The following is a 14,044-nucleotide window of genomic DNA, read 5'->3' as shown; positions in this document are numbered from 1 at the left end:
GTTTTAAACAATTGTTTTACAAAAAAAATCGATAATTCTACTAGACCATTTCGGTGGCCAATGTAATCTTCCAAATTTGGTCACAACTTTTAGGCAAGTTTCTTTTTTTTTTTTTGAGGGGGTTATGCTATAAAATTAAAGTAGTCTTACACACTTTCATAAGTTGTTGCACGATTAATTTTTTAATGATCAAACTATCATATTTTATGTTGCATTTATGTCGATTATACACATCAAGTTTAGTATAAATTAAAATTTTTAAGTATTTATTTTATTTAAAAAAATAATTGTTCAATACATATTAATATAGTATTTTAAATAAAAAATGATAGAGATAACCGATCAATTAAAATATTTACGTGAACAATAAGTACAATTAAATTAATAAATTCAAACGGTTGAATTGCTAAAATAATAATCTTACAAAATTTTACATTGGTGGTGGATTCCTCCCCATATATATATATTCATTCAATTTCTAATAAAAAGTGGCTAACAATTCCTCTCAGAAATTGAAAGGTAATAGTTGAACCAAAATTACATACTTTCATGAAATTAAGATTGCACAGATTTTGTAAATTACAAAATTTAAAAAATAATTAACTCACTTAATTCTTTATTATTGATTAACAATAAATGAATACTGAAGTATAATTGAATCTAGAGAGTTAACAAATAATAACTAAAATTGTATAAATACTCAAAATATATATTCCTGTAATTTCTTTACAATATATTACAATCTACTAAAGAAAAAAAAAACTGCCTGCATTCAATGTACTTCAAAACCAAATTTAATTCTCTTTTCTTCTATTACGAAGAATATATAACACAAACGAAAAAAAAAAAAGAGTTCACCATCGAACGAGAGAGTAAACCAATATATATATATGAGACTTGAATTTCAATTGTGTTTTCTCTGTAACCTATACTCAATTTTAAATATTAAAAAAATTTATTCATTGATCCAAATCTTCTAATTTTAATCTTTAGTCGTGGTTTTCATAATAAAATCTTAACCAAAACCTTGCCTTGAATTTATTTTTCCGTTAAAAAAATAACTCTTTTATGCATCATCAATGCCTAAACAAAAATTTGAGATTACCATATAAATCAATGATGACAACCAAAAGCATTCTTTAACACATTAATTCTGATATTTCGATCATAAAAATTAGAAGAAAAAAAAAACCAAAATCCTTATTAAGAAGTTAATAATTTACCTTAATCATAAAACTTCAATTTATAAATAATCAATACTCAAACATATTAACATGAATCTCAAATATCAACATATATATAATCAAAATAATATTAACATGAATCTTAAATATCAACATATATATAATCAAAATATCAAACCTATGAAATTTCATGAACCAGTCATTCAAAAAAGAATAGAAATTTTGTAACACCCTAGACCTGGCCTAGACGTCCAACCCAAGCTTAGAGAGTCACATGCAAAAATCAAGTATCACGCAAGACACCATAATACCAAACCGTAGTTTACGTAAAGTTCAACCCAAATATTAGATAAGTATATAATCTGTTACAATCATCCTACTATAGTTTAACCATGCTCCTACTGAAATAGTTTATAGAAAGTTAATAGTTTGACCGAGCTCTCGCGGTACCAACCCGTTCAAGTTTGCGAACCACCTGAAATCCAAGTAATAACAGAATGAGTTATGAACTCAGTGCGTAAAATAAAATATTCAATTAACAATCATTATAGCATAGTCCCAAATTCAGAGATTCAATCCATTATAGGAGTAAATTAAGTTCAGACTCAGAGCAGACCAATTACCTGTGTATGTATATGCAATTTCAGTTCATATACGATACCAATTAGATTTAGATGAATATTCTTATTCCCACTGATACATACCGTTTTCGTCCATCCCAACACACCATTAAGGACATTCAATGCCTAACCAACCCTACATACCTCAAAGTGTTCGTTGACACTTTTACAGAAACGCAGCTTAGCTACTAATTCAGTATGCGACAAGTGCTAGAATCAGATGTATACACCAGGTGGCATAGCCACGAATTTAGAACATATGTCTTCCTCCTTCCCAATATCCCAACCCATGCCAATGCAAAACACAAGTACCAGTATCATGTATTCCTTCATTTCAATTCATTTCACAATCAATAAGATAGCTCAGTAACAGAATAAGCATTATAATGTACTTATAACTAAGTTATTCATAGGTCAATCTCAGAGTATTATACAGTTCTAATATCATCAAATCCTATCATTCACACATCAAATAAGCCAGTATCAGTGTTAGGTAACATTTTCGCCCTTGAAAACAGGCTTCGAGCCCCATCACACACCACACGGCCTGGTTATACGCCCGTGTGTCTTGCTTGTGTGGTTCCAAAGTATAAACAGTGAGTTACAGGCCTGGACACACACTCGTGTCCTTGTGCTTGTGCCTTACATGGCCTGGGTACACACCTGTGTCCTTGCCCGTATGGCTTTTATACCCCAAACAATGAGTTACACAGCTTGGGCACACGCCCGTGTCCCTACCTGCGTGGTCTCGTTCCATAAAACGTGAGTTACACGACCCAGACACCCGTCCGTGTCCGTTGCCCGTGTGAACCTAGCACTATCATGACCACACACAGCCTAGGCACACACCCGTGTGGCCCCAAATCAACAAATAGTGAGTTACATGGTCGATCACATGGCCTGCTACACGCCCGTGTGGCTCACACGGCCTAGTCATACATTCGTGTGCCTGGCCGTGTGGCGTCACAACCACCATTTCTGGTGATCTGAAACATGCGAAATTAAAATTTCTGGTACGCACCTGATTTCATTTTGATGAGGAAACAACATGGAGACTACCTTGAACCTAATCAATTATTCAACAACCAATTACACCATCAATTCCAATATTTCAAAAATCAACCTACAGCTAAAATTATGTCGAAAGATTGTACACAATCCCAATTCAATTCGCACACTCACCTCACACGAAACAGGAGAAATCAGACTAACACAGTGAATTAACGTCTCTTGCAATATCCTTACCTAAACCAAATAAGCAATCATGGGTTTAACAGAACTTCAAGTAAACTAGCAAAATCCTATTTCGACAGAAAAGTGTTAACACAACGAAAGTTACAAAATGAAAAGAACTTACAACGAAACTTACACAATATCGACCTCACTAGCAACGAAAACTTCCCAATTCATACAAGAATCAATTGTAGTAAAAAGAAAAATAAAAGAAAAGAAAGAATGGAAAACAAAGAACTAGAAAGTTAGAAAAAGAAAAAAGGACGATTGAATTTCTTAGAATGTTTTTAAGTTAACCACTATCCCCCTTTTGGTATTTTTAAAAAAAAATAGTTTCTAACACATACGATGGGGTTCGAACTTGGAACCAGATAGAATATAGACAGATGTTTAACTTGTGAATCAACAGGCTCATTCTTGTCACAGTTTCACACGGAATTGAACTTAATCGGACAACGCGTGTTTAATGTAGCACCCCAAACCCGGCCCAGACGTTATGGTCGGATCCGACATGCCACATCGAAGCATTCAAAACATTTTATATTGTTGATCCAGAAAAACTTACTTAGTGTTTTAAAAGATGATTATAGGTTAAAGTGGATGGAAGCTGTGCACCAGGTAGGAAACCGAAAAAGAGGAGGTGAGTCCATCGGACTGCTTAAGTACCAAGCTCCCTTCAGATCCAATCCTAGACATGCACACCGCCATTTCCACACCTTAACGTCATGTATATTTCTAGGAAACCGATTTGATTAAGTCTTTTTTAGGAAAAGTGATTAATTTTGGAAAATACTTTCATTGCGAAAGCTTTGCTTGTCATCGTGGTATTTTGAAATCAATTTTTGTTTTTGAAAACGCGCCCTAAAGCTTTCCAACTTCAACAGTTAAAATAAGTAATACTTATCTTAGTAACACATATTAACACCATAAAAAATAATCAAACGTAAAAAAAAGGATGTCCAGTTCACCAGAAGAAAGTCAAACTTTCAGAACGGGTGGCCACTCCGAATTCCCTCACAGCTCCAAGCCCACTATGGTTGGGGATTACCTGCGTGGATGAAAATAAAAGGGGTAAGTTTGAGGAAACTCAGTGTGTAAGGAAAACCCATTCAAATTCCAAGTCAGCTCAAGCCTATTGGGCCTAAGCCCATTCAGGTAACAGTGGTACTGGACCAGAGCCCTTTTCAGATTACAATAAACTGGGCCTTAGCCCCTTATTCAGATAACAGTATGGCCCATAGGCCCATTTCAAAATACATGCAACATCAATAACATATGCAAGCCCATTTGGGGAGACTACTCAACCCACCAACCACTACACTCCACCCGTACCAGCCCTACACTCCATGTGGGGAATAGCTCAACCCACCCAGCCCAACACTCCACAGTTGCAGCCTTGCTGCTCAGTTAACAGTAAATTGAGGCAAAGCCTCCAGTACGTGGACAAACCACTTTCAGTACTTCCTCCGTCAATATCCCAATCCCATGCATCAGATAATAACAACATGGCATGCAGTAAATAACAACAATCAAACATGCATTTAGGTCAATTTAACCCTAGGGGTATTTCGGTAATTTATCTACTAGGGGTAAAACTGTAAATTTTCCACTTTTAAAGGTATTTCAGTAATTTATCTATTTTAGGGTTTTTCATGCATATTCCTACTTTTCACGTACTAATAGAATCACGTACCGAGTGTTCTTACCGAATTGGGCCCGTTGGCCCATCATTCCAATTTTGGCCCATTAAGCCCAAAAATATCAAGGGCACAGAAATCATGCACTTTGCAATCCAAATTTTGCAGTTTACCAAAAACATTAATTGATTTACCTCACGAGCATTCGCACACTCGCAAATCTACAAAATACCGGTTTTCGGCATTTCGGCTTTTCGACTTTTGCCGATCCAGACTAAGAAAGAGGGTGTTAGTTACACACCTGTTTGCGACGATATGCTGACGAAATCCACACACGAACTGCCTACAATTGGATTACTAACACGTTAATCTAACTATTCAAATACAAACTATGTATTAACCCCTTACAATATTCGGCCAACCACACCTACAGATCATAGTAAGCTTATAAGAAAACAATAAGCAACTCATTAACAAATTTTTGTCAATGTTTACCACATAATCATAATTTCATTGCAAGCTGTCTTCCTGAGCAACAGTCACTAAATCATTTATAACTGGAGCTACAAAACTCCAAGTCAAGTTCCGTTAATTTTCCTTGAAAATAGACTCATATATCTTCTATCCATAAAATTTTCAGAATTTTTGGTTTAGCCAATCAATACCAGATTTTTCTCAAAGTTTCCCATGTTTCACTGTTTGACTAATCTGACCACTCTTCATTACGAATAAAATTTCTCATTGTACAGCATTCAAAATATGTTCTTGTTTATTCCATTTGAAACTAGACTCATTAATCTTTAATTACAGAATTTATGCAGCTTCTAACTCATCTCCCACAATTTATGGTGATTTTCCAAAGTCACGTTACTGCTGCTGTCCCAAGCAGATTTATTACCAAATCACTCTTTCACACCTAACTTGCATGCTTGTTATTTAAACATGTATATCACCAATCAATCATCACATATCTATAATTTTACTTAAGTATAATCTCCATTTCATCATTTTAAAGCACAACATGTTAGCTGATTTTTCCCTTTAACATCTAAGGCACATGCATGCTCATTTGTTTGGCTCAACTTCACCTATCTTCCATTTTTCATCAAAAGAACATGAAACAACAACCATTTCCTTCATTTTAATTCATGACTAAATGCTCACAACACAACTAAAAACCAAAATATGCTTCAAGAGTTAAGGTAGAATCAAGAAGAACTCATGAACATTAAGATAGAAGCAAACTACCATGAACTTACCTTCAATTTTCTTCCCCAAGTGACCGAACATTCAAGAGCTTTCTCCCCTCCTTTCTCTTCTCTAACTTTAGGCTATGATGAACAAAGATGGACAAAACTTTGTTCTTTTCACCCCTTTTTCTTTTAATAAAATTTCATATTTCATCCATTTAATTCTTTAATACAAAAGACATGAAATGCCCATCATGGAACATTTACCTAACTCATTATCATGGAACATTTACCTAACCCATTATCATGGAATATTTACCTAATCCATTATCATGGAACATTTACCTAACCCATTATCAATTTGTACCATGAATTATGGATATCAAGTGCTCATATTGTCTACAACAACATGATGGCTGGCCACTTCATGTAAAATGGGAGGTTTGTCATGCAAATCCTCCTATTTTGCACTCCTATTTATTTGGCCACTTCAATTTAGCCTATATCATTTTCAAACATTTTCATATAGGTTCTATTTCATAATTTCACCCCCTTTTTTCTTATGGAACAAAAATTAACTAAAATTGCCGGGTTCTATCTTAAGCTTGGGCCTTCTAAAGGCCCACTAACATAATTAAAGCTATGCCAACATTCACAGAATTCCTGAAAATTGGGGCGTTACATTTAAGGTTGATTGCAAAACAACAAAACTTTTAATGATGAGACATGAACTCCAAACCTTAAACATAGAAGCAGAGCACATAACCACAGATACAAAATCTAATTACCATAAATTTTCACAATTAATTTCTTAAAACTTCGGGGTGTTGCAAATTTAATCAATTCCCAATGATTCGATATGATGAGGCTCAAATGCCACTTGTTGAAATCGTAAAACAAAATTTGATATAAACTTAAATCATTAAGAATAAATCAAGAACAAAACTAGATAGCATACCTGAATTCATCGATTTCTTGAAATCTATGGATTTTGGGGTTTTGATTTTCCAAATTAGCATACAACTAATCTAGAGAAGTTGGCTCTCTCTTTTCTAAAGATGAGATATTAGAAAAGTTATCTTGTTATGTAATTTGGGAACCATATAACCCAAATATGTATAACTTTGGCACATTAGGCTTAATTTCTAATCAGCCCATCATCAATTAGAAATTAGTTACTAGAATATCTACACATATTCGACCCATACTTTATTTAATAATTAAAGCTCAATAAACTTTAGCCAGATTAGATCACTTTTAATTTAAGCTAACCTATTATGATAGAAAATAATAACATGTAATCATCCTTATTATATATATGATTTCCATATTTTTCAACAAGGTGATGTTTTCTAAATTGAAAAAATTAAGTGTTAAAAACATTTAATGTTGAATTTAAATTATAAAATATGTTCGGTAATCTACTTAAAACTAAGTATCAAATATAATTAGACTATGTGATAAATGTAAAATTTAAATTATGAATTTTAAAAAAAAAATTATCCTTACTTTTTATCATTTTATTTTTATTTTTATTTCTAAATGATTTAGTATATATATGAAAAATTTGGAATAAATTTTATTGTTAAATATAAATATCATAAAAGTAAAAAAGAAATGGTATTGAGAAGCATGTGAAATTCGAGTTCAATTTGAATATGGATAGTGGATGTTTAAAAAAAGTTAGTCAACAAGGAAGAGAATGATGAGCAAATATAAAATATTTAAAAGTCTAAAAGTAAAAAATAAAATAAATTGAACGTATTTTATATCATGTGATAAGTAGATTTTTTTACAAATTATTTTTATTAAATAATTTTTATCTTAAGAGTATCAAACATATTTTAAAAAATAAATTATTAAGAATATTAATATTGAATTAATTAATCAAACAGCCGTGGGTCAATGCATGAATGCATGAAATAGCTCTTGATTTCTATTTTCTAATTTATATCTTTACATTAGACAAAATCTTGGATCAGCTTCAGAAGTCATAAACATTATGTACAATATTTATTTTCAACATAGGGAAGTTCAATAAATGGAGAAAAACTTGTGTTCAATATATATTTTTTAATTTCCTACTAATTCAAATCTAAATAATACCATGAATATAAATTAAATTATGTCATACGTCTTTTTACTTTTCGAAAATTTGGCATGCAGCTACAACTTTCATGTTCAAATCTCTTACTAAAATTCTCATTTCGAAATTCACCTTCTAACTTTGTGTCTACCAACTCAGAATATATTTCCTTAGCACTATAGAAATCATTGATACTTGATCATCAATCCACTTATTTCCAGCCATCCAAATAGCAAAGATCTTTAATAATATTAAAATGCATTTAAGATGAATGTACAAGTTTAGCTTTTAAGATTGATGTCTATTATTTCTTTTTCAATATTAATGTTTGTTTTCTAAGCATTTTTTAATTCAAATAGTCTAACTTGTATTTATTTAATTTTTATTTATGATAGATATGAAAATAATTTCTTTTAATATTTTAATTATTAAAAGGATTAAATTGTGAGGTATGTGTAAATTAGAGGACTAAGCATCATAATTTGAAAGGCAGAGGACTGTATCACATAATTTTCTTAGGGTGAAGGGACTAAACTGCAAATGAACCAATAGTTATGATATAAATATATGATTTTTTTTTTTTACCATTTCTTGAGCCCCTTACACAAAAAACCGTTTCTTGTGCGATGCACGAATTTTTTATGTTGTTTCATAGATTATATAAGAATTTTTAATTGGAAGAGGAAAGAGATAATTATTACTTATTAATTTTTTATGAACCAATAGTTATGATATAAATATATGTATAATATTTTTAATTTTAATGGAATATAAGAATTTTTGCTAACCCATTATTTTTAAATAAAACCAAATCTCATTTTATAATAAACCTTTTGCGCTTAGCAGAAATTCTCATATTAAAAAAAGTTAATTGCAATTAAAAATTCATATTTGCTAACCCATGTTCTTGATTTAGAAAGAATACTAAGTAATAAAATAGGCTAATAAGTAATAATCAGTCTAAACAAAATATCTTCCAATGTCAAATTCGGATACAGATACATGTTTGATATTATTATTTTATTTAAGGTCTGTAATTGAATCGATCCGAGTCTGAATACTGTTAAGTTCGAGCTCGATTCAAAATTTGGACCCTAATATTTGGTTCAAGTTTCGATCTAACATTTATTTTTAAGTTCGAGCTTAACTCGAGATACAATTTGAGCTACTTGAGCTCAAACTCGATAAAACTCGTTTACCAATTTTTGTATTCAAGTTCGAACTTGAACTCAAGCTCAACTAAATAATTAAACTTAAGGTTAACAATATATATTAATGTTGATAACGTAATTTAATAATATAAAATATATGAAAAGCTTGATAAAACTAGCGAGCTGCTCAAATCAAGTAATATTAAGCTCAAATTCAGCTCGACCATTAACTTAAACTACTCAAGTTCAAACTCAACTCGATAACTACCGTATCGAGTTCGAATTTTTTTAAATTAAGCTCAAGTAAGTTTGTAATAGTAGTATCTCATTTACGGATGGCTGCTCTCCTCATTTGTTATTTTTGATACAAATTTCAAAGTATATATTTGTCTTGTAGAATTGTTGCCATATTGTTGAATGGCACAAGTAATAATTATTGATGATGTACCCTATGGGCCAAATTATGTGAAAATAATCAAAAGTGAATGACGGAATTACTGCCATAATATCTGCTCTGGTTAAATGATTATCTTAATTCCCATCAACCGGAATGGTCAAAAGGACAATGGCTAAGCTCAGATTTTCTAATCTTCCATTATCAACCTTGAAACTTTTTGAGACTCTCATCTATTTTCAACAATCTAGATACCAAATTTAAATGTTTTAGGACTAAAAAAGTTGGCAGAAAATTGGATCAAATCATGATTGATTAAGTGATATATTTATTCTTTTAAGTGTTAATACGTGAAATAAAATAAATTTATAGAAAATTAACAAATATTTCAACGCGCATAATTATATCATTATCTTTAAAGTTTTATTTATAACTATCTATATTTTAATATGCAGAAGAGCTACATACAAATGGACCTTGAGTTTACAATGAAGTTCAATGCCTATATTTTATATTGACGAAAACAATCAACTAAGCATTGAGCGGAACATAATAACAATATCAATTTTTTTATAAATAATTTATGGAGCAATTCTTTATAAAACAATATTTGAATACTAAAAGATGGAGGGGAATGAAGAAATTTATGTTTCTTAATATTTTGGTGTGTTATTGTATTTTTTAGTATATCGTGCCAATAAAATTCTTCTTTTATTTATAGGAGTTTTCATGTCTCTCATCTATTAAGAATGAACACAATTATTCATTGCATATTACTTGAATAATTGTAATTTTTTAATAATTAAGCAACATAACTTTAGTAACAAAAGACATAACTCATCACTTTTAAATAGTGACTATTCATGACTAATAAACCGAGTCACATAACTTTTGTATCACTTATAATTTTTCAATTATAACTATTAATATATTATAAATATTTTAAAAATATTCTACCATTAAATTATAATTTTTTCTTTCAAGAAACAAAATTCATGATTTAGTTCAGCAAGTTGTCGCAATCATCTTAAAAACACAAGAAATAACTAATATGATATTCGAATGGTTGCATCTATAACAATTTCTTTTCTAGTTCTCTCTTAAACTTTTAAATCTCTCATGGTACTTTTTCAATACTTGGAACCAAACTTTTGGATAATTTATCTTGGTGGACCTTAGCTTGGAGGACAGTTAGGAAATGCTTTATAAAAATCATAACTTCACAATAATTAATCATATCATACACAAGTGATTTGGAAGAATTTCCGCCTACTGGCTTTCACTATAGATATTGAGTAGATGGGTGATATTGACATGGTTAAATGGAGCACTAGCTCGTTTTCCTAACCACTCTTCAATCTTATGTTTGAATATATATATATTATATTCTCATTACATCAAAAAATAGTAATTTTTATTTTTGTAAAAGAAAATTATTAGTTATATGTTAATTTTGGAAACACTTTTATGTGTTTAAAGTTTAGATTTATTTGTTTTAAATGTTTAACATGAATGAAAAATTATTTTAAAAGAAAGTTTACTAGTAAAGTAGAAGAAGAATTAAAAAAATGTTATGCATTGATCTATATAATTTTTTTTTAAATGAGGCCACTGTCCAAATTTTCTGACTCACCTCTAACCCTAATAGCAGTGAGTCAAAACAAAAATCACAATTAACCCCATCGACAATAAATCAAACACCACTTTCTACACAGGTCGTACAATTGAAAGCAATTACTAAGTACAAAATACATGTTACAACTCCATTGGAAGGGTTGTAACATATCATGAGCAAATTCAAAATCATGAAATTCGTATTACCCATAATGTCTCCAATGCATGTAAAATATATTCCATAGACAAAAATATAATTCAATAGTATACTTTCTCAAAACATATTCTATATACCCAAAACATAATTGAATAATATATATCAAAATCACAACCCCATAACAATTTAAAAAAATAATTACATGATAAATTTTAAGTATAGAAAAATGTAGCCATTAGAAAATTCAAGCATATATAATCAACCTTCTTTATAACAGCCATTAGATAATTCAAGTATACAGTCAACCTTTTCTATAACAACTACACTTCATAATGACATTTCATTATAACAAGTAAGTTTGTTGTAGCACAAGTTTTTTATGCATTGTTTTTACCTTTATAACAACTTTTCATCTATAGCAGCTATACTCTTAAAGTATGAAATGCATTATTTACTAAGTTGTTATTCTATAACATCCTCTTATCTCAAATTTTAATACAACTAGTTATATTAAATCAATCACTAAATTAAGACTATTGCGACGAAAGTTCAATCTCTCTCTCTCTCAATTTTCGCAGCGCGTTCACGACTTGATTGATAAAGTATGGAGCAATTTGTTGTTATCTTGGGCGATTTGTTGGTTTTAGGTCGTATATGGAAAGAATACAGGCTTTCGGAAGCCAGAAAGAAACTTTCAAATTGTTGAACTGGATAATGATTATTGTCTAGAAAATTATCTCTTAATAATGATTACGACAGCTCTTTGGAAGCTATTTGGTTGTGCAACCATGGAGTAGGACATTTCCCACAAAAGAGCTTCTTTCATCGCATTTTGTGGTATGGGTACAACTACTTCGATTGCCACATAGGTATTACTATAAGAGTTTGTTTAAAGTAATTGTTGGAGTGCTATAAGAAAAGTAATGAAAATAGAGGTGAACATGATTTCAATTAATCTGAATAAATAAAGTTAATTGAATTGAATAAATTAAAATAGCTCCATTCATTCAATTGCTGATTTATTTTGTTAGTTTATTCGGTTAAGGCAGTTTATTCAATTGACTTTCGATTTTGGATATCCAAACTTAATAAACTGATTAAACATTATATAAATTCAATCCAACCCAACCCAATATCCATTACCTAACATTTAACTACCCAATACCCTTATATGAAGTAACTCAATTAAATTACTCAAATATAAAATCAATAACCAAAATAAAGAAATTCCAACTTATTACTTTATAAATTAATTTAATCTAAATATAGAAATAAATATTCAAATATAAATATATCAATTCAAATATCCAAAATTGTTTCATAGAAGACTAGAATTTTATCACAATAAGAATTAAAATATTTTTTTAGTTTTCTAATACATGAATCTATATATTGTTCAATTATGAAAGGATTTATTCATTATAAATTGTTAGAATTAAGTGACCCGAATCCTTATTTAAATAAATACCGTGGTAAAATAAAATAAAAGAAGAATTCATATAGAATTGCACTTCTTTTATTTTATTTTAGAATAAAGTTTTTTAAACCTTATTAAACTCCATCTATTTTATATTGATTAGAATAAGGAGTTTCAGTCTTACTAGAATATTGCTTTACAAGCCTATAAATAGATGTAGTCTATTCCTCTTGTAAAAAAAATTCGAATGTCACAATGTACCCCTTCTGACTTAGGTACAATCTACTTGCTTTAGCAGCTCATTTCAGACTTTCATCGGTTTTTTCTCTACAATTAAATGATGAGATTGAGTACATGTCACATGTTTCATACTCTAGTGCAGTGGGATCTCTCATGTATGCTATGGTCTGTTCACATCCAGATTTATCATATGCAGTTAGTGCAGTTAGTAGATATATGGTGAATCCCAGTAAAGAACATTGGAAAGCAGTTCAGTGGATTTTAAGATACCTACGAAGTACTACTGATGTTGGCTTACAGTTTGGAAGAACTAGAGATAGAGCCATTGGGTATGTTGATGTTGATTTTGCTGGAGACCTTGATAGAAGAAGATCTCTCACAGGTTATGTCATTACAATCAGAGGTTGTGCAATCAGTTGGAAAGCCACTTTGCAAACTACAGTCGCTTTGTCTACTACTGAAACTGAGTACATGGCGATTACTGAGGCTTGTAAAGAAGCTATTTGGTTGAAGGGACTTTTTAGTGAACTCAATGAAGACCTTCAAATCAGCACAGCATTTTGTGACAGTTAGAGTGTCATCTTTCTTACAAAAGATCAAATGTTTCATGAGAGAACAAAACACATTAATGTTCGGTATCATTTTGTTCGTGATATTATTGTTTGTGGTGATATAGTTCTGAGCAAAATTAGTACTCATGAAAATCCTGCAGATATGATGACTAAGTCACTTCCTATAACCAAGTTTGAGCATTGCTTAGACTTGGTTGGCATTCATTGTTGAAGTTAAACCCTTAAGGGGTTTTATGGAAGAGGTGGAGAACTTGTTCGTTGAGAGTTCGCGATGAAGAACTTGTTCATTGAGAATTCGTGTCAAGGTGGATATTGTTAGAATTAAGTGCCCGAATCCTTATTTAAATAAAATACCGTTGTAAAATAAAATAAAAGAAGAATTCCTATAGAATTACACTTCTTTTATTTTATTTTAGAATAAGGTTTTTTAAACCTCATTAAACTCCATCTATTTTATATTGATTAGAATACGGAGTTTCAGTCTTACTAGAATATGGCTTTACAAGCCTATAAATAGATATAATTTATTCCTCTTGTAAAAAAAATTCG

General features: G+C 30.6%; 1 long non-coding RNA gene across 1 annotated transcript; it reads right to left on the bottom strand.

Moving 5' to 3' along the window:
• Positions 1-1,333: 1,333 nt before the first annotated feature.
• Positions 1,334-4,064, bottom strand: LOC107961133 (uncharacterized). The gene is made up of 4 exons (XR_001701187.2): positions 4,006-4,064; positions 2,987-3,049; positions 2,826-2,870; positions 1,334-1,659 (listed from the first exon to the last, which is right to left on the bottom strand). It is a non-coding gene; the product is annotated as an uncharacterized lncRNA (long non-coding RNA).
• Positions 4,065-14,044: the final 9,980 nt, after the last annotated feature.

The sequence above is a fragment of the Gossypium hirsutum genome, chromosome A05 (assembly GCF_007990345.1).
Source record: "Gossypium hirsutum isolate 1008001.06 chromosome A05, Gossypium_hirsutum_v2.1, whole genome shotgun sequence".
In the NCBI taxonomy this organism is placed as follows: Eukaryota; Viridiplantae; Streptophyta; class Magnoliopsida; order Malvales; family Malvaceae; genus Gossypium; species Gossypium hirsutum.
Note: the sequence above shows the minus strand (reverse complement) of the source record. Positions and strands in the feature narration are given on the sequence as shown.